Genomic DNA, 25,614 nt, shown 5'->3' with positions numbered 1-25,614 from the left:
CGGTAAACCTGTGGTTAGGGGGTTTCATTTGTAAAGGGAGGATTTGCGTGGTTTGGTGGTCTCAGCTAACAGGCAGATAATGGGAGTTTCAGTAGGTACCTGTGTGCTTCAGGTGACAATTTATCAGCTTAGGTTTTAACTTGTTTCAGTGAAATTGTGGCCAGATGACTCTTCATCAGATCTGTGTGATCATATATTTGGATATAACTCCTGGAATAGCAGAACGGTATTGGTTTTGACAGCTACTATTTGGTGTTTGGCTATAAAAGGCATATATCATACAACTTTTGCTACTTGCCTGAATCTTTATTTGCTTACCTTGAGTCATTACATGACTATGTTATTACATGACCACGTCATTACTATGCTATGAGGACAGGCTGAGAGAGTTGGGGTTGTTCTGCCTGGAGAAGAGAAGGCTCCGGGGAGACCTTATAGTGGCCTTCCAGTACCTAAAGGGGGCCTACAGGAAAGATGGGGAGGGACTCTTTAGCAGGGAGTGGAGTGATAGGATGAGGGGTAACGGTTTCAAACTGAAGGAGGGTAGATTTAGATTGGATATCAGGAAGAAGTTCTTTACTGTGAGGGTGGTGAGGCACTGGAACAGGTTGCCCAGGGAGGTTGTGGATGCCCCATCCCTGGAAGTGTTCGAGGCCAGGCTGGATGGGGCTTTGAGCAGCCTGGTCTAGTGGGAGGTGTCCCTGCCCATGGCAGGGGGGTTGGAACTAGGTGATCTTTAAGGTCCCTTCCAACCCGAACCATTCTGTGATTCTATGACTGATTTTTGCAATCAGTCACTAAATAAGCAGCTGGTACAGAATGCAACGAAAGAAAGTTACTCTTTTTTTCTATGCTAATAGGGGTTACAGAGGCGATTCTTGTCTTCTTACTTTATCATTCTTGTTTTCATGGAGGCTTCTTAAGACTGGAATATTAAAAAGCTGGTGTCATTTAACTATTATCTATTACTTTTAAGAGTAATAAGGTATTATCACTGAAGTATCAAACAATTGTAGAACCCTAGGAAATAAAATGGAGAAACAACGCTATACTAATAATTATTTCCATTTAATTCTGCATGCACTACAGAACAGATGTTTTAGAAACTATGAACCCTTATAGTATCCTTCTTTGTCAGTCTTTTTAACTTACCCTACTTCCATATAATTTTGGAATAGACTATCAGAGTCTTCTTACCACTAATTTATTACACATGAATGTGCACCAACTTGTTCAGCCTAGCAGATCAAGTATCTGCCTCATAGCAGATGTGGTAAAATGAAATCCAGCAGATATTGTTCTTTTGATTAAAATACCTTAATCAAAAAGTCTAGTCACTGTTGTCATTAAGGCAAGTGCAGATGGATCATTTTTTACCACCTTTCTGTCTGAACTGTGGATTACTCAGATAGCGTAAGTGATGGAGGAAGAAGTTGTCCTGAAGACATCTTCACTATCTCTTGCCTGCGGCTGGTGCAGGCCCAAGTGAGATGAGAGCAGTTTGAGAGATAACTAAGCGAGGGTGAATGGTCATCTAAGGACCACTCCACCAAGAGGACTGCAGGATCTCTGTTCTTTCTCATCTCTGTCCGTTTCAGTGATACCCTGCCAGAAGGCTGAGTCATCTTGCTTGAAAGGCAATGAATTTCCCAAAGGTCTGCCTTAAGGATGCTTTTATGTGCTGTGGCTTTCAGTGTGCATTTGGAAATTTAAGGATGTCTGACATTGCTGGTCTTATTTTTAAACTTCTGTTGGAAAACGCGTGTGCGTTTAAATACCCATGAGTCAGAAACTCTGCCGGGGTAATTAGTTTATCTTCATTGCATTCACTGCAGCGATGTTGATAAAAGCAGTTGAGTACTGCTTTGTGAGATCCAGCTCTGCACATTCTTATATCCACAAATATTAACTACATATTTTAAAGTCATTGTGTGACACTCACAGCTTGAGAACGGTTTTTCATACTAACGCTATTTCAGATTTTTTTCATTTTTTTCATACTGTCTTCTCAGAAATTTGTCTTCATCTTATAACCTCGTATTTTGTACCAGTTCTTCTGGCAGTTATTTTTACATTCCCGTGTTGCCTTGAGTTATATACTCTAGTGTTATCTGGCGTTATTAAATAGTATTTTGTATTCTGGACATCCTGCTCTTCCTGCAGGTGCCAATTTGAAACTGCCAAGGGAAGAACTATAAAAACCATTAGAAATTAATTTCAACACCAGTAGTTTGAGTGGGAATATTACCTTTTCCTCGCAAAGTGCAACAGTTTACCTGCTTGTTTAATTTTAAAAAAGCATGTCTTTATTTTTATCAGTTGCCCATATTGCAAATTAAAAGCAATCTATTTGTGATTGACTTCATACCTGAAGATGTTGATTTTCAAGCTAGGTTTGAAAAACTAGGTTGTTTCTTTCTAACCTGTGTGCTGGGTTGTATTTTTCCCTGCTGCAACTCTTTCACTCCTACCATATAATCAGATCCTGGGGTCTGGTCTGTCTCTATTTGGGACAACTCTGTAAGGAGATGGAGTGGTTCTTCTGTCTTTAGCGTATATCAAATTCTCTGGGCCCAGAAGGATTTCCACAGCAGCTGGAATTCAGCTAATGAAAGAAAGTCCTTTTGTCCACTTCCCGTTCTGCGTTCTCCCTGCAGCCGGTGCAGACCGAGCTTGGTCTGGACTACATAAAATGGTACTACACCAAAAAACCTCCAGTGACCGAGTAATTCTACATTAGGTTCAAATGTTCCTATGTTTCGCAATTAGGTTCAAAAATGTTCCTATGTTTCGCAATTTATTGGAAAGAATGAAGCTAATTGAGGAAGGTTTAATTAACAAATCAGAATGAGCAAAAGTTTCAGATGTTGAAACAGTGCGAAATTTTTGGTATCAAGATTGTTGTCCTTGCCTTCTCACAATTTAAAACCTACAAACTCGTCCACTGCATTGATGAGCACTGAACTGAGCCTCATCCCACTAAACTCAGCTGAACTTTTCCAGAACGAGAGTTGACGTGCTGACAAAGAACACACAATCATTTACTATGTTTTAGTAAAAATACATTATATTTGTACATAATGTACACTTTTTACCTGGTATTACACGATGGTGGGTTTTGATGCATGTTTATAGGAACTACCAAAGCTTTTTGGCTATTTAAGTCGGCTCAGGACACATGCTAAAATTACCTCTTTATCTTAAGTAGCAACAGGAGGCAGGATTGCGAGTTAGCACCCGAGACACTGAGCTCTCACAAGTACCTGGTAGCTACTTTTGCCAGGTCAGGAGCAGAACAGCATGGACCACACTGAAATTCTTGCTGGGTCAGTCTGCTGGTAACGGAAGCCCAGCTAAAGTTATCCCCCCTTACCTCTGCTTTAGTGAATGGGGCAACACGGTGCTTGAGACATGAGGCTGGGTGGAGGGCTTGCGTGTCTGCCCTTTTTGCCTGAGAGGTGCTTGATGTGTGATAAGGAGTGTGGCAGACACCTGCAATGAGCAGCAAGGTCAGAGCTACTTTTGTACTTCTATGTCTGCTGGAGTCACTCAGAACTCCCAGGGCAGGTTAAACTGAGGTTTGATAAGGGGGATCTGACCATTACTGCTGATAACCAGAGTTCACAGAATGTAAAACTGCCAATGGTTTGGTGTACTTGTGGCCGTTTGTCTTTTAACTTGAATTAATCCCTTAAGAATCCTCTAAAACTATTGGCCTCCCAGCCATGACTTTTGTCTCGCTTGCACAGATCTCTGTGCCCACCAATGCCTGAACTCACACCTGGCACCACCTCCTCTGGCTGCCCTTCCCTCTGTGGGTCCCCACTGGGCAGACTACAAAAGGTGTCCTCCTTCAGGGGCAGAAGCTTCTTTCACTTCCCCAAAGCTCGTATGACTTTCTCATGCATGCATACACATGTGGGTTATAGATATGAAAAAGGATGTTCAGAGGAAGGTGTGAAAAACAGCGCCTGCCTTTTCTTGCATCCCAAGTGGCAATTCCTCTTCCTCACATCTAGCTGCACCATTGTGTCTTCGGACGCTGACTGCCCTCAAAACCAATTCAGATGTGGACCCTCTCTCTTCCTCTCATGCCACTCAAAAGATCTTGGGAATCACGGAATCACGGAATCTTCAGAGTTGGAAGGGACCTCTAGAGATCATCTAGTCCAACTCCCCTGCTAGAGCAGGATTGCCTAAACCACATCCCTCAGGGCTGCATCCAGGCGGGTCTTGAAAATCTCCAGAGAAGGGGACTCCACAACCTCCCTGGGCAGCCTGTTCCAGTGCTCTGTCACCCTCACCGTAAAGAAGTTTTTCCGTGTATTTGAACGGAACTTCCTATGTTCTAGCTCGTGCCCATTGCCCCTTGTCCTGTCGCTGGGAACCATTGAAAAGAGCCTGGCTCCGTCCTCCTTAAACCCACCCTTTAGATACTTGTAAACATTAATCAGGTCCCCCCTCAACCTTCTCTTCTCCAGGCTAAAGAGTCCCAGCTCTTTCAGCCTTTCCTCATAAGGGAGGTGCTCCAGTCCCATAATCATCTTGGTTGCCCTATGCTGGACTCGCTCCAGTAGTTCCCTGTCCCTCTTGAACTGGGGAGCCCAAAACTGGACACAGTACTCCAGTTGTGGCCTCACCAGTGCAGAGTAGAGGGGGAGAGTGACCTCCCTCGACCTACTGGCCACAGTCTTCCCTATGCAGCCCAGGATGCCATTGGCCTTCTTGGCGACAAGGGCACACTGCTGGCTCATGGATAATTTGCTGTCTACCAGGACCCCCAGGTCCTTCTCCTCAGAGCTGCTTCCCAGCATGTCCGCCCCTAACCTATACTGGTGTTTGGCATTCTTCCTTCCCAGGTGCAGGACCCTACACTTGCTTTTGTTGAACCTCATTAGGTTCTTCTCTGCCCAGCTCTCCAGCCTGTCCAGGTCACGCTGGATGGCAGCACGGCCCTCTGGAGTGTCGGCCACCCCTCCCAGCTTGGTATCATCAGCAAACTTGCTGAGGATACACTCTGTCCCCTCATCTAGGTCATTAATGAATATATTGAACAAAATTGGTCCAAGTATTGACCCCTGAGGGACACCACTGGTTACAGGCCTCCAACTGGACTCTGTGCCACTGATCACAACCCTCTGAGTTCTGTCACTCAGCCAGCTCTCGATCCACCTCACTGTCACCTCGTCTAGCCCATACTTCCTCAGCTTCCTAATGAGGATGTTATGGGAGACAGTGTCAAAAGCCTTGCTAAGGTCAAGGTAGATGATATCTACGGCTCTCCCCTCATCCAGCCAACCAGTTATAACATCATAGAAAGCTCTCAGATTGGTCAGGCATGATTTGCCCTTGGTAAATCCATGCTGACCACTTCCAATAACTTCCTGCTCCTCAGCGTGTTTGGAGACGACATCCAGAATGAGTCGCTCCATTACCTTCCCAGGGACAGAGGTGAGACAGAGGTGAGACCTTCCCAGGGACAGAGGTGAGAAGTTAAGTGCAGAACCTAGTTTTCGGAATCTACTGCTGTACTGCTGCCGTGCGGGTTGATCACAAAGCGTGTTCCTCAAAGGTGGAAAGTGAATGGCAGAATTAGAACGGGGGCTGCCTATGACACTTGGTTATTTCAATTAAAAGAATAGTCTGCACCCCCTCCCCCCGAACGTGTGTCACTGCCAATTTTTTTTATTTTAATGATTTTATCTTTTTCATCCTATAGAACTAGCTCATTTTTTGATGACACATTCTGCAGAGTTTTCAGAAAAATGCAATTCCCATCCCATCCTGTAAGCAGTGCATGTTGTATATGAAAAGGAGTGCAACTGTTTTATCTTTATAATGTTGGAGTTCTTCCTGAGTCTTTCGTTACGTTTCCACGTGAAACTGTGAAACAGTCCTCAGAATCCCCATCTTAAAGTCCTGAAACAAAATACCAGGTTTTGGGGTGAATCCTTTATAATCCTTATTAATTTTGTAAGTTTTGCACCTTTTGCTAAATCACTTTCACCTGGGAAGTTTATCCCTAAGGCTGTAATTACCTCAGAAAAGAATTTTTATGCTTCCTTTGAATGCACCCTGGGGAGGATTCTCCTAGTTTTAACCACAGTAAAAGGTCTTTGCATACCACATACTCATTTCAAGTGACACGTGGCCACCAAGCTATGTTTGGGGAGCAGAGGACAAGCATTCCTGTTAAGTGCTCTTAACGTACCCGGCTCTGTGCATTGCAGCTGCTTGGGGCCGTTGGGCAAGTGTGCAGGACTAGACCGTCACTGGAGGATTGCTAAGCTGTCTCCACGTGGGCTAGTGTAAATGGCTGGTCTTGCCCTTACGCAATGTGCCGCGTTGATCCCTGGAGACAGCTGGTTTCTGTGGAACGTTAAAGCGTATAACTGGATCCTTCCACCTGAGGACATGGACCAGGCAAGAGCACAGTCAGCCCTGGATGAGGTGCAATCGCGCTTTAAATCACATTTTCCCTCCATCCATGCCTTGCTTCTGAGCTGGTCAGTGCTAATACTGTGCAAACTACTTTCTTGGTTGCACTTACGAGAAAAATCATTGTTGTCTTTAAATGGGAAAGCAAATGAATAAATACTTCAGACTTTTTCTTTCTTTACCTGTGACATACCCGGTGCTGGAGCTTATCATAAGTTAAAAGGAAATATATTTTAGGAAGCCTTTAATTAAAATCCTGGCAGCACATCATTGTAACATTCTTTTTCTGCAGCTCAATTAAGTAAGATTTCTTGTACTGATAGGAATTTTTCGGGATAGTGACTACTTTTTGCCTTGGTAGATAAAGCTCTTGCAGAAGCGAATCCACGATATTGGGGCTTTTCTTCAGATTTGCCTGATTGTCCCCTGAGATCAAAAGACAGATTTCCATTTAGAGTGGAACAGAGAGACTGACAGGCTTCTGAACTGATACTAAGTTAGATTCAAAGAATGTGGAGAAGAGTGGGTGGTATGAATGTGCAGGTTTGTATTTCTCTGGGGTTTTTTTGTTGTGTTTTCTTTTTCTTTTTTTTTTTACCCAAGAAAGGTGTAACTCAAGCAGCAATGGCACTTCAGATTTGGAGGAGTTTTTTTGCCTTTTGTTTGTTTATTTTAATGAAAGCCACCAAGGCGCAGCAGATAGAAGCTGATCTCATTGTTAAAATCTAAAAAAAAAAATAAAAAATAAAACATCTACTATTATTATTTTCTTTGAAGTTGCATTTGGGGTCCAGTGTTATCTTGCATGAGGAACTAAGCTTCAGGAATGAGGAAACCGCCCTCCCTAAAGAAGGGAAAGCAGATAGCACACAAAAGCTAAGGCTAATTAAGCATTTGCCACTGAGACAAATAAAGCTTTGCAGCAAAACATTTCCGAAGCCTATGGATGCACAGGCATCCTTCTGTTCCTTCCGGCAGACAGGCATTTGCTCTTGATGTAGATGGCAGACTGTATTTTACTACTTCCTCCTCATGTCATTATGTAATTTACTTTTTAATCTGACATGAGGAAATTGGTGCTTCTGGAGCGCATGTGGCTCCGACTACTAGGGAATATTGCCACTTTACTGGGCGGCTGTTAAGTGTTTCTGCGTCACTCAGATGTTTTGATAGTTTCGCTGGACATTTACATTTTCTCGCTGAAGTCCTGGGAGCCGGTCAAGCTCCAAGCAGACCCGGAGCAGTGAGACGAGAATGGGAATAATCTCTTACACCGCAAATTGACTTCCCTCTTTGTAGCCCTAGACACTGTTTCCAGCTGCTTTCAGTCTTTTAAATCCTTGAAAGCTTTCCTAATCCTCGTGTAGGCAGCCTTTATGTGCTCTACCTCCCTCCCCTTCCTCCTGATTGGCGAGGCTATTTCATGGCCCAATTCAGCCAACTACTACATCCCTGGGCTGCGGTTTGAAATAAGAGCCAGGCGGACAGTTGCCTCCCCGCTCCCGACTTTTAATAGGCTGGGGAAGGAAGGTTGGGAAACTTGACGTTGTCTTAAGAATGAGTCCCCCCAGCAAAGGATAAAAAGGGGGGAAGGAAAAAAAAAAAAATAGGGAGGAGGAAGAGGGAGGGGGTGGTGGTGGGGACTTGCTTACATAGAATCGTTTAGGTTGGAAAAGACCTTGGAGATCCTCAAGTCCAACCGTTAACCCAGCGCTGCCAAGTCCACCAAATTACGGTGGGAAACTTGATGGATTTCTGCCCGGCCGACAGCAGCGCGGTGTGAGCAGCCCCTTGCCGGCTGGATGGATGATGGGAATCTCACCATGAGGCAGGTAAGGAGACGCTGCCCGTTGGGGCCGGTGAGGCGAGGAGAGCCCCGACAGCCCCCGTCCGGGGGCTGTCGGGGCTCTCCTCGCCTCACCGGCCCCGGGTGGTATCGGTACCAACCCCTACGGAGCTCCATCTGCCTTCCCCCCCCCTTCCCCCTTCTTGTTTCTTAACCTTGTCAAAAGTAAGTTTCCAGGGTGAAGAAAAAAAAAAAAAAAAGAGTAAAAAAAAATTAACTGATATGAAGGTTTTTGCTTAATCCTCCCGGTAGGCAGTGATGCCATGCAGGTCATTGTGCGTTTCGGGGTTGTACGGGCCATGAAAGCGGGTTGCGAAGGATGTAAATCAATTCCAGTTTGCCATGGTTTAAGTGCATTGTGTAGGCTGTCTCGCAGCCCTGTTTGTGACATGCGAGAGGGAAAGAACTTGCTGTGTTATAAGCCTAAATATGCCAATAATTCAGCCCAGGGATAATTTATTAAACAGCTCTGCATGAGTTCCTTGCCTGCCAGTGCTTTAATCTTCTGATTGTTTTAAAATGTAGTAGTTTCAAGCTGTCTTACAGCTTCACAAAAGTACTTTAAGATGGGTTTTCTAGGGATTTTTTTTTTCTAAGGTTATTCAAATGAGGAAGGTTTTTTTTTAAGACTTCTATTCACCTGAGGAGACAAAAGGAGCTTTTATTCTCGTTCTCGCAGTTAAAAGGCACAGTGGCAAAATGTTTTTGATTCTCGCTGTTCATAGTTTTACAACAACAATGTGCAGTTAGAAGAGCCTTGTGGGAGCAAGGAAAACTGGCTGGGCTGTATCTTAAGACTGAATCAGAGATCTGTCCCAGTTTAAAAAGCCTTGCTAGTCCACTTCCGAAACTTGCACTTAATATGTTATTTTCTAGGTAGGCAATGGGTAAATACGAGGAAATGAGAGAAGTTTTCTAGGTTCTTTTCTGTGTGGACGTTATTCATTCAGCTCTCAGTGGGACTTTTATAGTTCACGTCCAGGGAATGCATGTGTGAGGATTTTGCACCTGTAGTGCAAATGGAGCATTTGTTTTCCGCTCGGTTTCTGGAACCAGGGTGGGAAATCTCAGCCCCCTTACACCAGTTTTCTATAAGTTACAGGAGGTGGGGAAGGGTGAAGAAAGAGAGGCTACAGGTGATGGGGGGAGGAAAGGTGTTTCTTTCTCCCACTAGCCCAAAAAATTACCTTTATAGCTCTTTAAAAGAGAGAGGGGAATTCTTGTCCTTGGGAAGCAAAATGAAGGGCATTTCATATACCGCGTAGCTGAAGTTGGTCAGTTGGACGCACGTAGTCATCAGAAATCATTATCACCACAAGAGGGTACTTTGGCACAGGGGGTTGCCAACCAGGAATTGAGAAAGCGGCAGAAGCGGCCGTTCCAGCCTGGCAACACCAGAGAGTAAATCACGCTCTGTGAAACACACACTTTCCCCTCCTGAAATATTTCTACCTGAAGCCTGGGCGATGAAGGTTCAGAGGCGGTGGGTTAAAAGAGCAGGGTAAGTCAGAGTGGGTGGCGGGGGTGTGTGTGTGTGTGTTAACGCACACACGAACCCTCCCTCCTCTTCCTCTTTTGGAGGGGGAGGGAGGGAGACATTCCAGCCTAAGAAGAGGTGCAGGCACAGGCGGGCTCGTTCTTGCAGAGCCCGGCCCTTCCCCGTAGGTGTCTTCTTCCTTCCCCCCCCGCCCCCCCGTCTCCCCGCCGGAGCCATGCGGGGCGGGGGGGACGCGCGTTCCCGAGGCGGGACGGACCCGCGCCCCCCCCCGTGTCGTTCCCCCCCCGGCCCCGCCGTGCCTCCCCCCCGGGGGGGCGGGTGGGGAGCGGCCGCTGAAGCGCTGCCAGAGTTTGTTTAAACACCTGCCCACGAGTGCGGTTCCTCCCCCCCGCCCGCCAAGTGAAGGATTCAGGAGTATTTCTCCGGGTTTGGGTGGTTTGTTGGGTGCGAATATTTTCAGTTTGCCGGGGGTGGGGGGGGGGTGTTAGTCTGTGCGCGCTGCTAGGGCCTGAGGGACAAAATCCTGGGAGCTGGAGGTCAAGGGGGGGGAACAGAGCCACGGGGAGCAGCGACCCCCCCACCCCCTGCAGCAGACCTCTCGTTTTAGTGGGAACTGAAGGTCGTGATGAGCTACGAACTAACCGTACAAAATGTTTAGGAAATCCATTCCAGCAGCCACTTAGGAGCAGGAAAGGCATGTGCAGCTGGAGCCCTCGCTCCCGCTTCTGGTTTGAAATTGTTATGGGAAAGAGGAATACGAAGGAGGTGATTTTTTTGTTGGCTCTTTTATGGCCCTGCTGTTCAGAGTAACAGAGAGCTTTTTTTACCTGCTCTTCCGCCTCGAGATCCTCTCTCCCTACCTCTCCTGGTGCTTTCCCTGCCCTTCCCTGGTGCTCCCTTCCCCATCCTTACACCAGCTGGCTGTAAGGCAGTAGGGGGGTGGGTTAACTCCTTCCTCTTCTCAGGCTCTGGGAGCGAGTGCTCTCCCACTTTGAGAGGCTCTTGGTGGGAGCTATCGCTTAATTTGGGGGCGCGGAGTTAAACCACCAAGCAGACAGCGTGTTGCGGGTGTTGGAATGAAACCGTGTATTATGCCGATGACTCTTCTGGCCCAAAGGCAGCCCACAGGTACTGAGCAACAGCACGCAGCAAGACAAATGCGCTAATTTCCCCAACAAAAGTGCAGGAACTGCTGTAGAAATGTAATATGCAGCCTGTCGAGTTGATGAGATCCGACCTGCTTTACCACTGTGCCAGGCTGATAGTCTCCAGCAGGTAACAGGGGCTGGTTTAAATGTTGTGTTGAGATTTGTAAATGAGACGGTATGAAGAAGCAGTCAGTTTTAGGTGGTAATTGTGAAAACCTCAGCAAGAGGTGTCTCTTTGCTGTCTGATAGAATGACCTCACATACAAGCTCCAGTAGCCAAAATGGGACAATGTCTATCTTATTGCTTTGCATGTGACGTCTGTGAAAGTGCACTGGTCACCATGTACCTGTAAAAGTTTAAGCATCCACAGGAAATACACCCATTTGGGTGTGCTAGCGTGCTATAAGACTAGTGTTAGGAAGCAGAAATGCAATTTTTTTTAAAGGTATCTAACATGGTTGAAGGCACAAAACCCAACTAACCTGACAAAAAAGCGCCTTTGCAGGTAACATTTTCTGCTTTGCAGACTACTCGGCTCAGTTTATTACTTTAAAAGAAATTCCTAAGTAAGGAATCTTGCAAGTGATGCAAACTCCTGAGAAGATGCTCAGCCTTCATGTAGTTGAGCAGTGGTTTCATGTGGCTGGACACAGTTACCTGGCTGGATTCCCCGAATTTGCTGCAGAACTGGAGAGGGCACTGTGGGCTCTGTTTTAAGTTGGCTAAGCATACTTCACAGGAAATCAAATGTTTGACGAATTTTAATACTTTTGCCTACAACATATCCCTGAAGTGCAGCTCGTGGGAGTATCATTGACAACAAATGCAACTCCTTATTTTGGTGTCTTTCTGTTGAAGTCCCATTGACTTTGATCGAGGCAGACTTGAGCCCTTTGTCACATTAAGAGGTTCAACAAAACGACTGTTAACTGACAGGCCACCTAAAAATGAAAAACTGTGTTTCCAAGGCACATAAAGCCATTACAATTACTTGTCATGACTGCAGTCATATAGCTTTTAGCGTGCATATAATTCGCCAAGTGAATAAATGCTGCATACAATTTCAGTGCAAAACACATGCAAAATTCAAAATCATGCCCTTTCCTTGCAGCTGTTTAAGTTCTTAGCATGTGTTTCTTATTTCCTATTTTCTTTTGCATACCTTTTAAAATTCTTAATGTGTTCCTCAGTCGAAAAGCTGTATTCTTATCCTGTAGCGCTGTAATCCTTAGCCGCGCTTTAGGAAATTCTCTTTTAAAGTTCATCTTGGGACGTTTTGTTGTTTGTTTGGTCTGTAAGGGAAGAATGAGCATCTCGGAGAATGCTGCTTTTATTTTTTTGTGTACCGCTCAGAATAAAGAAAACAAGTGTACGGGGTCCGCAGGCTGGGAGTGTATCAGTTAATTAGCGGCTGGACATTGCTCGGTAGGAAGCCTGGCGAGGTTTTTCTGTGCGTGTGTGTATGTGTGTTGTCTGCTCCCTTTGATCACTTGTGTGGTAAATAGACATGCAGGGTAGCTATAGCAACATGTGCTGTAGGTTGGTGGGAACAGAGGGGACAGGATCCCCGGACAAAGGGTAGTTTGTTAGAATGGTTGGTTCTGATTAGAAAAAGGTGGCACCAATCAGGGCATTTAAAAACATCAGTTTTGCAAAACGCAAATGGATGTTATCGGTTTCAAAGTGACGTTTGTTTCTGGAGCTCCGAAAGAGCAGATCATAGGGAAGATTGGGAAGGACGGGGGAGAGATAATAAAAAGCAGAAGGAAAACTCTGTAACACTTTTGAATGTTAAAATGTTCATGCTGGGTGTGTTTTTTATGCTGTTGCTGCACCGTCTATGTACTTTGCAAGAAAGCATTTGTAGGAACCAAATTACCACAGATGATGCTACAGGTAGCAGTGTTTTTAAAATACGGCTTTAGAGATGCAGTGGTGATAAGCTGATGTTGTGTAGTACATCTGATCCATTACCTTTCTCCAATTTCTAGAAGTCCTGCACACAATTCACTATCAAAAGATACTGTACCTATTTCAGCATCCTACCTGTAGAGGTCAGACTTGAAGTTCTCAAAATCTTCACTTGATAGAATTTCAACCTAAAGCTAAAGCTATAAAAATACAAAACCAGGCATAGCCACTTTCCTCATAAACTTTATGTGGAGTACTCTTAAAATGATGTTGGTTCGTCAGTGCCGGGCTATTAGGTAACGCAGCATTCTGCGTCGAGGGCAGCCTGAAACGCATCGAAACTCAGCCTCGTCTCGCGTCTCGAACAGAGCCCAACCTAAAGCTTTTATTAGCCTCTGAATTATTTAGATGTGTATCTCCCTCTCTCTGATCCCCACCAGGCCTCCTGCCTTTGATGAGATCCGGCTCCGGCTCTCTCCCTCCCGCGGGCCCGGCACTGGCTGCCGGCTTCCCACCGCTGCCCAGTCCCAGGGCTTCCCCGCTGGGGAGGGAACGGGGAAGCCGGCAGGCAGCCGCACGGAGGGCTTCAGCAGCTTCTGAGCTCCGCAAAAAGTTGTCAGACCTCAGAGTCCCTCCCGCAGAGTAGCGCCAGAGGTAAGGGGTCTGCCGGAGCCTGGGGTCGAGGAGAACGAACTGCCGGGAACGAGGAGCTGGCGGTGGTAAATGCTGAGGGGATGTGCTGGAGCTCAGGAAATGCTTCAGCATTTGGAGAAACTATTTGGTTTGGCCGTGGGTGAAGACTGAGCTGAGAGAAAGGAGCAGACCCGTATTCGCATACGACGGTGTGAATAGCCTTTTGAATGCGCGCTGGTGTTTGTTTGAACTGAATTTCAGACTTCTTAGGGAGCTCCATTCTTTAGCCTGTTCGAAGTCTTTTATTACCGTCGTGCAGCTTAGAGCTTGTAATGCTTTAGCAAGCTGTAAGGAATTACTGTATATCCCCGAGATCCCCGGCTTGCAGTGCAGAATCCACCCTGTCTGAAAGCTGGGAAAGGCGCTAAAGGGTAGGAAGCTGATTTTGATCTCTTTTCTAAACAATAAAAATAGCTTTTAATTCTTTAAAATTCTTTCCGATTTGCTGTCGTGTCATGGTTGTTTATCATTATTATTTATATCTTCCCAAGGGGATGTGGGAGGACAAAAACGCTGGCAAACAGGCGATGTTTGTTTGGCCCTGAAGTACGATAAAACTTTTTTGATTGCATAAGTGTTGAGATAGCTGGGTGCAAGAGCAATTTGAAGATAGTGAGACAAATAAAAGAGAGGCCAGGCTTTTACTCCTGGCTTAGTGGGACAGTAAACGGGGAGGTCCATGGGGCTGATAGGATTTTTCATTGTAGTGTGATAGACTGTAATGAAAATATTTACGGAGGGGGTATTTCATTGCCCCAGAAAGGAGCTGGTGACACGCTCTGACAGTTGCTCCACATTTCGGGGCAGGGGGGGCCGACATATTTCTCATGCTTCTGGTGGTGCCGACAAGCTCCCATCAGGCTGCAGCCCGGCCGCCTTGTGCTGCCCCTGCACCTGCGGGCCCTCGGCAGCGCCCACCGCCTGCCTTCGGCACCCCTGCATCCCGACCAGGTGCCCGTGACTAATGGCATTAACTTGGCTCTTCGGGTCTGCAGGTATTTAATTACTGAACAGCTGCAGCAGGAGCTCTGAGAGACCCTCCCCCCCCCACCAGAGCTGTAGGTATGATCCTAATCCATCGGCCAGCCGATGCGCTACTTAAGACTCAGGTGAAGAGGGAGCTTGCTTTGCTGAGACCCTCCCCCTGACCATGTCTGGGATCTCCATCTCTGTTTTCTTATTAGAAAATGTATTCTGAGCATTAGCTGAGGCCGGTGCTTTCTTCCAAAAAAATACTGGGAAATCAGTATTTTATGGCCAAATGGCTCTCAAAAAAATTCTCTTCTTTTTTTCTGTAGTTGTCCATATGGAAACATGATCCCTCTTTTTTTTGTTGTTGGGGTTTTTTTTTGGTTGGCTGGTTTTGTTTATTTTTTTTTTTCTTCCTGAGAGGTAATTGGAGACATAAAAAAGAAGAAAACACAAAGAAAAGAGAAACACCACACGTTTACATATATATCAACACACACATAGATATGTTTAGAATTGGAGTTGCCAAATCCAGCCACTCTGTCATAAGAACAGCCAGGATCCCAGTTTCAAGGTACTCTTCATCACCAAGCAAGCTTCAAAAGCGTTGGAAGGGGCTTTATCATTGGAACACACTGGGTTTCCCCCTCTAAGATTATGGCCTTATTGCAAAATCTACGTATTCTAGCGGCAGATGTAAACTCTATTGATGTCTTCTGCTTTGTGGAGCACCAAGGTCTGCCTCTGTCTCCTGCCTCAGCTTTTCTCCTCCTTCCCTGGGAAGCTGGGGCCTCAAGTTCTCAGCCTGGTCTCTGGTCCCACCTCAGCTCTGGAGGCAGGGACACAGACAGGTACGGCTCTCGCTTCTCATGTTTCTGCTCTTGTGGGAGTCAGGAGAGGCTGTAGGTGGAAACCTACAGAACTCTTTATAGTCTCACTGAAAAATACGTGTACTGTAAATCTGACGTGCAGAGGAACAGCAAGAGTAGGGGAAGGGAAGGCTGCCCTAAGCAAGGGAAGGGACTGTCCCTTTCAGAGCACCACGTGTGGACAAAGCGCTTCGGAGGGACACGTGATGGCCAAGCACCGAGCAGATTTGTCCACATGATGCTCAGGAGAGTGTATATGCCAGGGTTCTGCCTTGTGTCGAGTGCCATCAAAATTAGCGTGCACTTTGCTTGCTGGCAGATGTTAGCTGTGCGGACCTGGTTTTTGACAAATAATAGGCAACTTACGAAGCTTAGATTTTGATCTGTATGCAAAGTTACGTTATTCCACCAGCCTTAGTAACACCTATTGAAAAAAGTGACCATAAAGAGTTAATGACTTCATTTCTAACTGGATAACCTCAGAAGTATAGTTTAGGCAGAGATTTCAAACTGGGAGTTAAGCAGTTCAAAAGTGCACTATATTGTTTTGGTCTAATTAACACAACATGGTGATAAGACATTAAAGCAGAGTGACAACACTATACATTGATAACAGGGGACACTAATGCCTGCAGACACAGTCTACATTGTAAAAATCTGAAAAAAAAGACTTATTATGTTAGATAGGTCAATGTGATTTGACCTAGTTTTGCTTTGCTGCTTGGAAATTATGTCAGTATTCATTATGTCATCTCCTTGGATGAGCAATTTAAGATCCTTTTTGCATCGCAGTGTTGTCCTAATATTTTATATATTTATGTACTCTGTAAAAGGATCCTTCAGGCTAATTCTAGAGATCTACGAAAAACTGATACAAAACAAAACCTTCTGAAACTGGCTTCACTTTTACATACGTCCTCTGTGCAACAAAAAGGAGTGAATTTAGCCATAGCAAAATTGTGGCTACAAATTCTGGAAATTACCTTGTCCCTTTTGCATATAAAGCTCATTAAAGTTAATGAATAAAGAATGACTGTGCTAATTCATATAGCCATGTACACCTTTCCTGTGCAGGTTTTTCATTGCTATAAAATAGCATTTTTAACTTTACCTGGATGCTTATGTAAAACAGAGTGGATTAAAGGAATCATGCCATGTTCCTTCCTTGTGAAATGTAGGATGTCATATGAAGTCATCAGTATTTCTCTTGGAAAAACTGAGATTGGTTTTTTAGCCTTCAGCAAAATCGCCAGGACTTCCCTTCATATCTATGTTTACGTTGTATTTTTTCCTCTCCTACCATCTGGACTTGTAAGGCAAGACTTTTAGTTTGCCTGGACTCAAATGGTGGTACATCAGAGAACAACTAGAGGATTAAATCCTACTGTTCTTTGCTCTAATGGAAAAATAATCTGTTGCTGTTACAGCCCATTACAGTGTTTTGTTAATTGCTAGCAAAGGAAAGCTCTGCCTCTTCCTTAGCTTTACCTATCCACCCACGGCTATGTCCCTTACTGGTGTGTAACCAATGTAGGGTATTGCAAGGTTGCACCTTTTGCTTCTTAGCCTTGCTTGATCCAAAACAGGCAGCTCTGAAGCCTGATTTTGCTTCTGCTGAAGTCAGTGGTATTGGGGAGGTGGGATGGAATCCTCCTTCAAAATACTGTGTTACTGTAGTTATTTGAGAAGTATGTGTGTGAGTAAATTCGCACCCTTGTGACAGTTGCTGACCAGATCGGTTGATACTGTGAGAACAAAACCAGGCTTTCTTTCCTGAATGGTTTTCCAAGTTTTATTTTCATTCATATTGTCTTGAATAATAAGAAATTTGGGTTTGAGTTTCAGCATGAGCTTACTCCTTGCAGTGTTGAAATATTTTAATGAGGTAAAAGCTGTACAGGTTCCTCACCATTTCTTCACAAATACATCTAGTCTTCAAGAGGTCGCACTTACTCAGATTTTTCAGCTGAAGTAAAATTTAAAATTGTAATGTCTGTACTTCAGAGGCAAATGCTCTTACCTCCCTTGCTAACCAGCTTAATTGGAACAAAAGCCCGATAAGAATGAGCATTCAGAGGTGTCTCTTCTGTGCTATAACACTTGCTCTTGATCCCTAATTAAGCCTTGTTACTGAAGGTTAAAAAATCCTCCCATAATATAACTCTCCTTGAATGTCTTGACTGCAAACGAAACTGTCATGGGAGAAGTCTGATATTACCTCCCATGCTCCTCCTCCCTTTAAAGAGAACTAAAGTGAAAACTTATGAAAGATTATGCTTATGAAAGATTAGTGATGACTGGAAATAAATATCATGTATCCCCGGAGCAGTAGAAGCCTCTACTGGCTTGAGGGAGATGAGGGAGAAGGGACTGACAACACTCTTGATATAGCTAGCAAGACTGCAGGGATAGAGATTCACAGAAAGTTCTGATTGGAGATTATCTGGTCCAACCTTCTCTTCAACACAGGTTGCTACAGCAATTTATTCAAACAATCTTCAGCATTTCCAGCACGTGAGAGTCCACCACTTCCCTGGGCAGCCTCTTCCAATCTCCAGCTGCTCTCACAGGGAAGAATTTTTTTTCTTATATCCAGACAGAATTTCCCTCGAAGCAGCTCGTGCCCACTGCCTCTTGTCCCGTCAGCGGGCATCCTTGTGAAGAGAATAGCTCCATTTCCTCTATAACTAACTTTTTAGATATTCAAGAACTGTGATTAGATCCCCCTTGAGCCTTCTCTTCTCCAGGCTGAGCAAACCTGGTCCCTCCAGCCTCTCTTCATTTGTCAAGTTCCCCAACCCCCTAATAATCCTGGTGGCCCCCACTTCCTAACTTCTGCAACTGAGGGGACCAAAACTGTCACAGGCCTAATGGGTTCGAAGTAGATTGAAATAGCCGTATTCCTTGGTTTACTGACTGCACTCTTGCTGGTGCAGCCCAGGAGACTGCTGGCCACCTTCCTTGCCAGGGCACACCACTGGTTCCCATTTAGCTCGCTGTCTGCTGGCACTCCAGCACTCCCAGGGCCCTTTCAGCAGAGCTGCTCCTCAGCCCATCAGTCCCCAGCTTGTGCTGCTGCTTGGGATTACTTCTTTCCAGGTGCAGGACATTACATTTGTCTTTGTTAAAGCTTATATTATGGCTGTGTTGAGAAAGTTACTTTACAGCCTCCAAGAGAGGCTTCCTGGCCAACAAAAAAAAAAAAAAAAAAAGCCAAACCAAAAAAAAACCCCAAACCTTTCCCCCTTTAGCTTGATTTTATTGCGTGATTGCCCACAAAAGGCTTTAGTTGTTTCTCAAGCATCATCTGTCTTTCTGGACCAGAAATCCTGGGGTATTAGATCATGGATCTTGTCTAATTTCTCTATTTCCATGATTTTTTCTATTGTCTGTTTCTATGAATTTATACCTTAAATATTGTAGAGGAGTTAGCTTTAGGAAGACAGATTGTATCGTTGTGGTCTAGAAAATCTGGAAACTGTTACCAGAGAAAAGAGCTTTGTGGAGAAATGTACTTTATTTCCCTGTTTGTCTTGAGCTGATGAAGTAGGTATGCCCCGAGAGAGACTAATAATCAATGGTGCTGATTTTTTCCCTAAGGTTCCATTCAGTTTTCAGACTAATTCCAGTATATTCTCGCTCCGGCAACCCTGTCCCTGCTCTAGGATTTCTCTTACTGCATCCTCGTTTCCCTGCCCCCAGTTTTTTGGCTTCTGTCTTTAATGCCCTGCATCTTCCCTGAACATCTGGACAACACTAGACCTCACAGAATTGTAAACCTGGAGGGGGAAGAGAGGGGTCTTGAAGAAAGAGGGGAAACGCCATCTCAACCCCTCTCCTTTTTGAATGTGCTTTTAACTTCATCAGGGAGGTAGGCTTTGCAACCTGGAACTCCTGTCCTGGTCAGTGTGGAATTGGAAATTTTCCTTGAAAATCCCAAGCTTGAAAATATTGTTGAGGCTTTCCAAACATCTTTTGACCGATGTCTCTGCCATTGGTTGGTGCTACGCCAGGGAAAGATGACGTAGGTTTGCCTTTCTGAGGTACTTGAGAAGATGTAAAAGAAGGGGAAAAGAAAGGCAAAGAAAGGGGCAGCTCTGGCTGCTTGTGTGCTGTTCCTATGTGGCAACAGGGAAAGCAGCTCTCTATTTTTCTTGACAGCAGTACATTTTAAAATACTAGGGTGCATTCCTGAGACTAGACTAGGTTACTCAGAAAATAAAGTACAGACGAGAGGGACAAAGAGAGGCCCAGAGGGAAAACAACTATGTGGGAGAGGAGACCAGAAGGAGCCTGCAGAGAAGGAAAAGACTACCAGGCTGTCTTCTTAGAATTGCACTAGGAAAGCCGAGGAAGGAGCCTTTATACAGAAACTGTGAACGAAGCTTGTTTGAAAGCCTTGAGGATGAAAATAGGACTTTTGGTGCTACAGGATCAGAAGTTGCCTTGGTAAGCACAGATGCCAGAAAGAGGAATAGTTCATAAACCTTAAGAGCTTGGAGGCAAAGAGAAGAAAGGCAGCAGACAGAAGGGTAGGGAGGGTAAAGAAGTCCTCCAAAGGCATACAAAAGGGTTAAACACTCACAACAGCCATTGTAGCATCCCATTCTTTCTCCATTAAACTGTCTGACCTATCTCTCTTGAAAGGACGTCCCTGATGGTACCTGTCCTTTACAGGCTCCATTCCTTTGCAGTGCAAAGGTATAATGGGATGATCAGTGGAGCTTTGTTTTATAAATTCTCTGGACAGCCAGCAAGCTTTTCTTTCTAATGGGTCCTTAAAAGACACTTAAATATTCTGGGGTGTTGGGTTTTTAAAAGCAGCTAGAATTTAAGGCTTAGTTTTCTGATCAAACTTCAAGATTTTTGGCAATTCCAATCTCGAGGTCATTACATAGCGTGTAAATAAACATGTTCTGCCAAGTGCCGAAACCTTGCGTGTGAGGGCTGGAAGTATAAATAATCAGTTAAAAACTCAAATGTACCAATAACTTTATGCATCTTCATTTCTAAAATTTGTAAGCCAGACTTATGGGGTAGCACTGATGTAAAAAAATCTGGGAATTTTTTTTGCCGTAAGGTGCTGTTAAAAATGGCTTCATCCCAATTATAAGACCCTTACTGCTGGTGATCTTGTAGCTCTTCTACTGTGTGAAGAAAGACTCGCCCTGCGAAAGTGACAGTGTGGCTTTTAGTAGATAGAAAAAACAAATCTATGTTGCTTTAGTTTGCAAATGCATGAAAATTCTTACTCCCCAAAACTAAACTTTTCCCACGTGATTTCATGATTGTAGTTTTATAGGAAAAGCTAGTTTTTATGATAAGGACGTTTGATGTTTTGATACGTCTTCTCGGTAAAAAGTACTGTGAAAGATATGACACCAGTTAGAAGCTTATATGATGTGGATGGATATTGTACAATGCTGTACTTCGGGCCAGGCATAAGTCCAGCCTTTAGAGTTGAAGGGTGACTGACTTTTCCCCAGCTTTGGACTGCTTCACTTGAAAGTGCTGTGCAAAGACTTATCCATTAGAGATTTAAAGAATACACGTTAACGTTCTTTGCTGTGCAGATATACACTAAGTGATATGAGGGTGGCATATGCACTGTAGCAAATCAAGCAAGCTTGGGGATTTAGTAATATTTACAATAGACTTTTGTTTACTTACTCCGTTCTCTTTCTTGTGTAGGGTGAAAAGGTTACGCATGTCTTCAGGTGATAATGGACAAATTATTTAATTAATAAGGGTGGGGTTGCTCCAAATCAGAAGGTCAAGAATCTTTGCCTAGTGTGTGAGAAAGAATGATACTCAGAGTGATTAACACCCAGAGGAAATTTCTCAGAGTTTATTTTGGCTGGTCTATAGTTGATAACTCCCTTGGCTAATGGCATGCCTGGCTCCACGTCAATCACCATTTGCAGAGCTTAACTCTGAATAGCAGTTATTGGTCACATATGTTGGCCTTTCAACTCTTGTTTCAGAAACAGGATGCAAAATGGCACATGGGTAAACTGTAGCAATTTGGGTGTTTTGCTCCTATTTTGTTGTTGTTGTTGAAAGACCTAGATTTTTTTTAAAAGGAAGTATAGGAGGGTTTTGCTGAAAGTCTGCTTATATCAAATAAGAAAGTCTCCATGCCACACTACTTTATTTTGCAGGCAGGAGAAGTTTGAGAGGTGAAGAGGTTAGGAGAATGGGAATAACCAAACAAATGCCCATGGCTGTTGCCACTTGTGCCCTAGGCTGACAAGCTGTATAAGGTGGCTCGAATGATATTGAAGATTGTGTATGATTAAAAATGATGACCTAACATCATACCTTTGGTTGTTGATGATACAGGCTGTTGGCTTGACTTGTCTCCACAGAGTTGGAGGAGAGGGTGCTTTTTGTGTTGGTAGTGTCGGTTGAGTGTTGGCTGATGTGAGAGGTGTCCCTGCCCATGGCAAAGGGGTTGGAACCAGATGATATTTAAGGTCCCTTCTGACCCGAACCATTCTGTGACTCTGCGTGTGGTACAGGGCAGCTACGACTTTCTGGTGTACTGCTGCTAAGAGAGTTGCAAGAACAGCAAATCCACAGCAGCTAGCTGAAATGAATCAGGAAGGGGAACTGGACAATGACATACCAGAGCCTTTGGAAAATTTTGTCATGCCTTGGTCTTATCTGGAAAAAGGAGATTATAAGAATGACTGAAAGACTTTTTGAAGTTTACTTGCAGTTTTACTTACAAAGAGCAGTAAGAGTAGGCGATATTGATGATTTAAGAAGGTGTAGGAGACAGCTTCATACCATAGGGTTGAAATACATACTGTGTCTTTGTGGAATATGCTTCTCTTAAAATAGTACCCTCTTCCCCAGCAAACCAATCAGCCCATGAAAACTGTTTCATTTTCAGAGGCCAGAACCCCAAAATAAGTCTAAGTCCTTCTGTTCTGAGATGTATCTGGACTGAACAATTATTTTCTTCAACTTGACTATATTAAAAGCACTAAATATGCTATTCTACATACTATATGTAAAACAAAAATATTCGTATTTAATAAATGGCAAAATTAATCGAAATAATTCTTTTTTACTTATTCCTTAAAACATTTCATTCAAGTTGACATACTCCTCTAAAATGTGTATATTTTGATGAAACTGAACTTCTCAACAGGGAACTGTTCTATCCAAAAAAATTTGATCTATTCCTGTGGTATCTGAAGGAGACTGAAATACTCATTGGAATTAAAATATCTGGTAAAGGAGGAGGTGAAGAATTCACATGAACTTTTGAAAACATAATTTCATTGTGAAATTTTGCGTCAGACCAGATGATATAAAAGAGACTTTATGAAATTTAAAATATGAAATATTTTAATTTTATTAAAAAGAGGAATATTTGTATTTCATTGTTGATGATCAAGTCTCCAGTAGTTAAAAGTGCTTAATCTGATCAGTTCTCCTGACTCCAGTAACAACAAAATTGGTGGGTTTTATAATCACAGGATTACTATTATATTTTAACTATTCTGGAAGAGGAAAAGTCATGATATGGTAGATAAACATCCTTAGCCTAGACTATAGTGAGGATCTTGCTAGCTACCTTAAGATAAACATTGCAGGTACCTTGTTTTTTTTTTTATACCCAAGCTTTTATAACAAGATAACCAACATGTTTATTTTTGTAGTTCTTCCTCCCTTGCCACACCTCAGTGCAGATAGATAGGCACATACCTTTTGCAGCAGTGAAGAAAAAAGGCTTTAAAGGTTGTATGAGGCATCAACAGCGGGCTGTGTTCAGATATCATTCAGCGATTGTCCTGAAGCAGAAGCTGATGCAAAATTAAGCAGTGATATGTAGATAAGAACAAGGGGCTGTTTCCAATCTCTAGTATAGTTGCTTGAATATAATTCCAGCCATGATGTTCCAGTAGTTCAGAAGGGACTGAAAGAAAGAACATCCATTCTCCAAACCCTGATTATATAAGTAATGAAGTTAGTCATGGTATCTCATAAAATATTTAAGGAAGATGGTATAAAAGATCAAAAGCCATAAAAGCCTTTAGAATGACTCAGAATGAGGCAGATGAATTGCTGGTGTCCTCACACTAGCAGGAAATTCTTTGGGGAAAATTGCAAATGATACTAGGAATTGGACTATGCCCATACTAAGAAGGGCTGTTCCACAAAATATACTCTAAATCCCCAAGTCTGACCTGGGGAATTTCTGTCCAGACTTTAGGTGCATTATTGGTTTAACTTTGAGTGTGTAAGATGTGTTGACCATATTTTCCAAATATTCAGAACATGTCATGCCAGTGAATGAAATAATTCACAGATGTTTTACTATGCCAAAATTTGGCTGTGGTTTAAAGCATCATGTTAAAGGTTTGGTACATGGTTGATATTTTTAATATTTTTCAGGTTTATCTTTATCTTTTAAATGCAAATGTGCTGAGACAGGAAGCCAGGGCGGGAAGCTCTGTTACAATTTCATGTTTCCATGTGTTCATGCTGTAACTGAGGAGTTACTTATTCATCTCGTTTGGGCGGTCACTCCAAACTTTCCCAAGCTAAAGACGTAGGTATAGGAATGTAGTAGGTCACCAGTTCTACTTCCATGTCAGCCACTAAACATCCCATATCCACCTCAGGGGGAGGACGCAGATTAAATCACTTCATGCTGCTAGTTCTCTACTACTTGTCTATACTTCCCTTCAAGTGCCCAGAAGGTCAGGGCGGCTTTCCTGCAACTGAGTGGAAAGCATCATGGAGAGGTTCAGCTGCGGCTGGAGGAACCACAGGAGTTGCCACAAGGAATCTTAGTAACCAACACAGGAGCTTCAGTGTGAAAACTGGTGTGAGAAAACAATAGAGTGAAGACTGTAAATACCTGAGTGAGCACAAGTTTATCTACCTTAATTAATTGGATTTTAGACATCTGGTTTATATAACATTTAGACATCGTATTTATATAAGAAGGGAGGAGATATATAAAAGAGGACCTGCAGAATCAGGCCTTTTCCAACAAAACCTTGCTTAACTAATCTTTATTATCTGCGCTCCCTATCTTCAAACCAAGTATGGGTTGACATACAAAGCTGCAGCCTCCTGGTGTTATGTGGGATGCTTACTTCAATTTAAGGGAGAAAAGTGGTGGTAAGGCTTTAAATAGACTGAGGTTAAAAAAAAAAATTTAAACATGGGTTTGATCTAGGCAAAACAATACAGAATAATAGAAATAATATTGAGCATTGCTGCTGTCTGAGAAGTCAGGCTTAGTGAAGGAGTGCTGTGTTAATGTTTTAGCAAGGTCTAATACAGCATCAAGGAACAAGGTCGGCGAAAGGCATCTCCAGTAGATTTGGGATTTCTAAGAAAACAATAAAAAAATCATGCTAGCCTTAAATCCAACAGTATTCTTAGTTTGCAGTGTTCTCCCCTCATCCTTATTAAAAATGATTAAAATGGAAGTGTGTCTATAAGACAAATATTATATACATTTACCTGTCTATGCTGCCTACAAAAGTTAGTTTTTAAAACTAACTTCAACAGGAAATCCACATGTTGTATTCTGTAGGTTTAAAAGAATACATTTTATAAGCATTTTTTTATAATTAAACATTTGCAAGTAATTCAGTGACCCATTTGGTATGCTTGAAGGAAGGGATGCCATCCAGAGGGACCTGGACAGGCTTGCGTGGGCCCATGTGAACCTCATGAAGTTCAACAAGGCCAAGTGCAAGGTCAGGGCAATCCCAAGGACAAACACAGGCTGGGGGATGAATGGACTGAGCACCCCTGCCAAGAAGAACTTGGGGATGTTGGTGGATGAAGAGCTGGACACGAGCCATCAGTGTGCGCTTGCAGCCCAGAAAGGCAACCATATCCTGGGCTGCATCAAAAGAAACGTGGCCAGCAGGTCAAGGGAGGTGATTCTGCCCCTCTGCTCTGGTGAGACACTACCTGGAGTACTGCAGAGTGGTACTACAGTCACCTAGCATCCAGGGATGACTTGTTCAGCACAATTCATGCCACAGTTTATTTTATGTGTTACTCTATGATATCTAGTCACAGTGAACTGAGCAAGGGCACAAACTGACAACTTGATTTCAAAAATGTTGACTTCAGAAACATTTCTCCCATCCAGAATGGTAATATGGCTGACAGCTGTATCGAACCCTGCAGGTCTCCTAACGGGAATCTCAGCCTGTGACACAAACGTTACCTATTTCATACCATGCATTTTTATCTTC

The 25,614-nt window shown here is 43.7% G+C and overlaps 1 protein-coding gene across 5 annotated transcripts in view; it reads left to right on the top strand.

The window, feature by feature from the left end:
• The window catches only part of MID1 (midline 1), a 253,971-nt gene that overhangs the window by 94,819 nt on the left and 133,538 nt on the right, over positions 1-25,614 (top strand). Inside the window, exon 1 of one of the 5 annotated variants that reach the window (XM_063341475.1) lies at positions 8,113-8,270. The exons of 2 other annotated variants lie outside the window; for them this stretch is intronic. The gene's annotated coding sequence lies outside the window, so the exon portion shown is untranslated. Of the gene's footprint in view, positions 1-8,112; positions 8,271-9,725; positions 9,786-13,396; positions 13,497-25,614 lie in introns of those variants that run through there. 2 more of the 5 variants (XM_063341493.1, XM_063341484.1) reach the window with 2 other exon arrangements.

Source organism: Chroicocephalus ridibundus, chromosome 1 (assembly GCF_963924245.1).
Source record: "Chroicocephalus ridibundus chromosome 1, bChrRid1.1, whole genome shotgun sequence".
Classification (NCBI taxonomy): Eukaryota; Metazoa; Chordata; class Aves; order Charadriiformes; family Laridae; genus Chroicocephalus; species Chroicocephalus ridibundus.
Note: the sequence above shows the minus strand (reverse complement) of the source record. Positions and strands in the feature narration are given on the sequence as shown.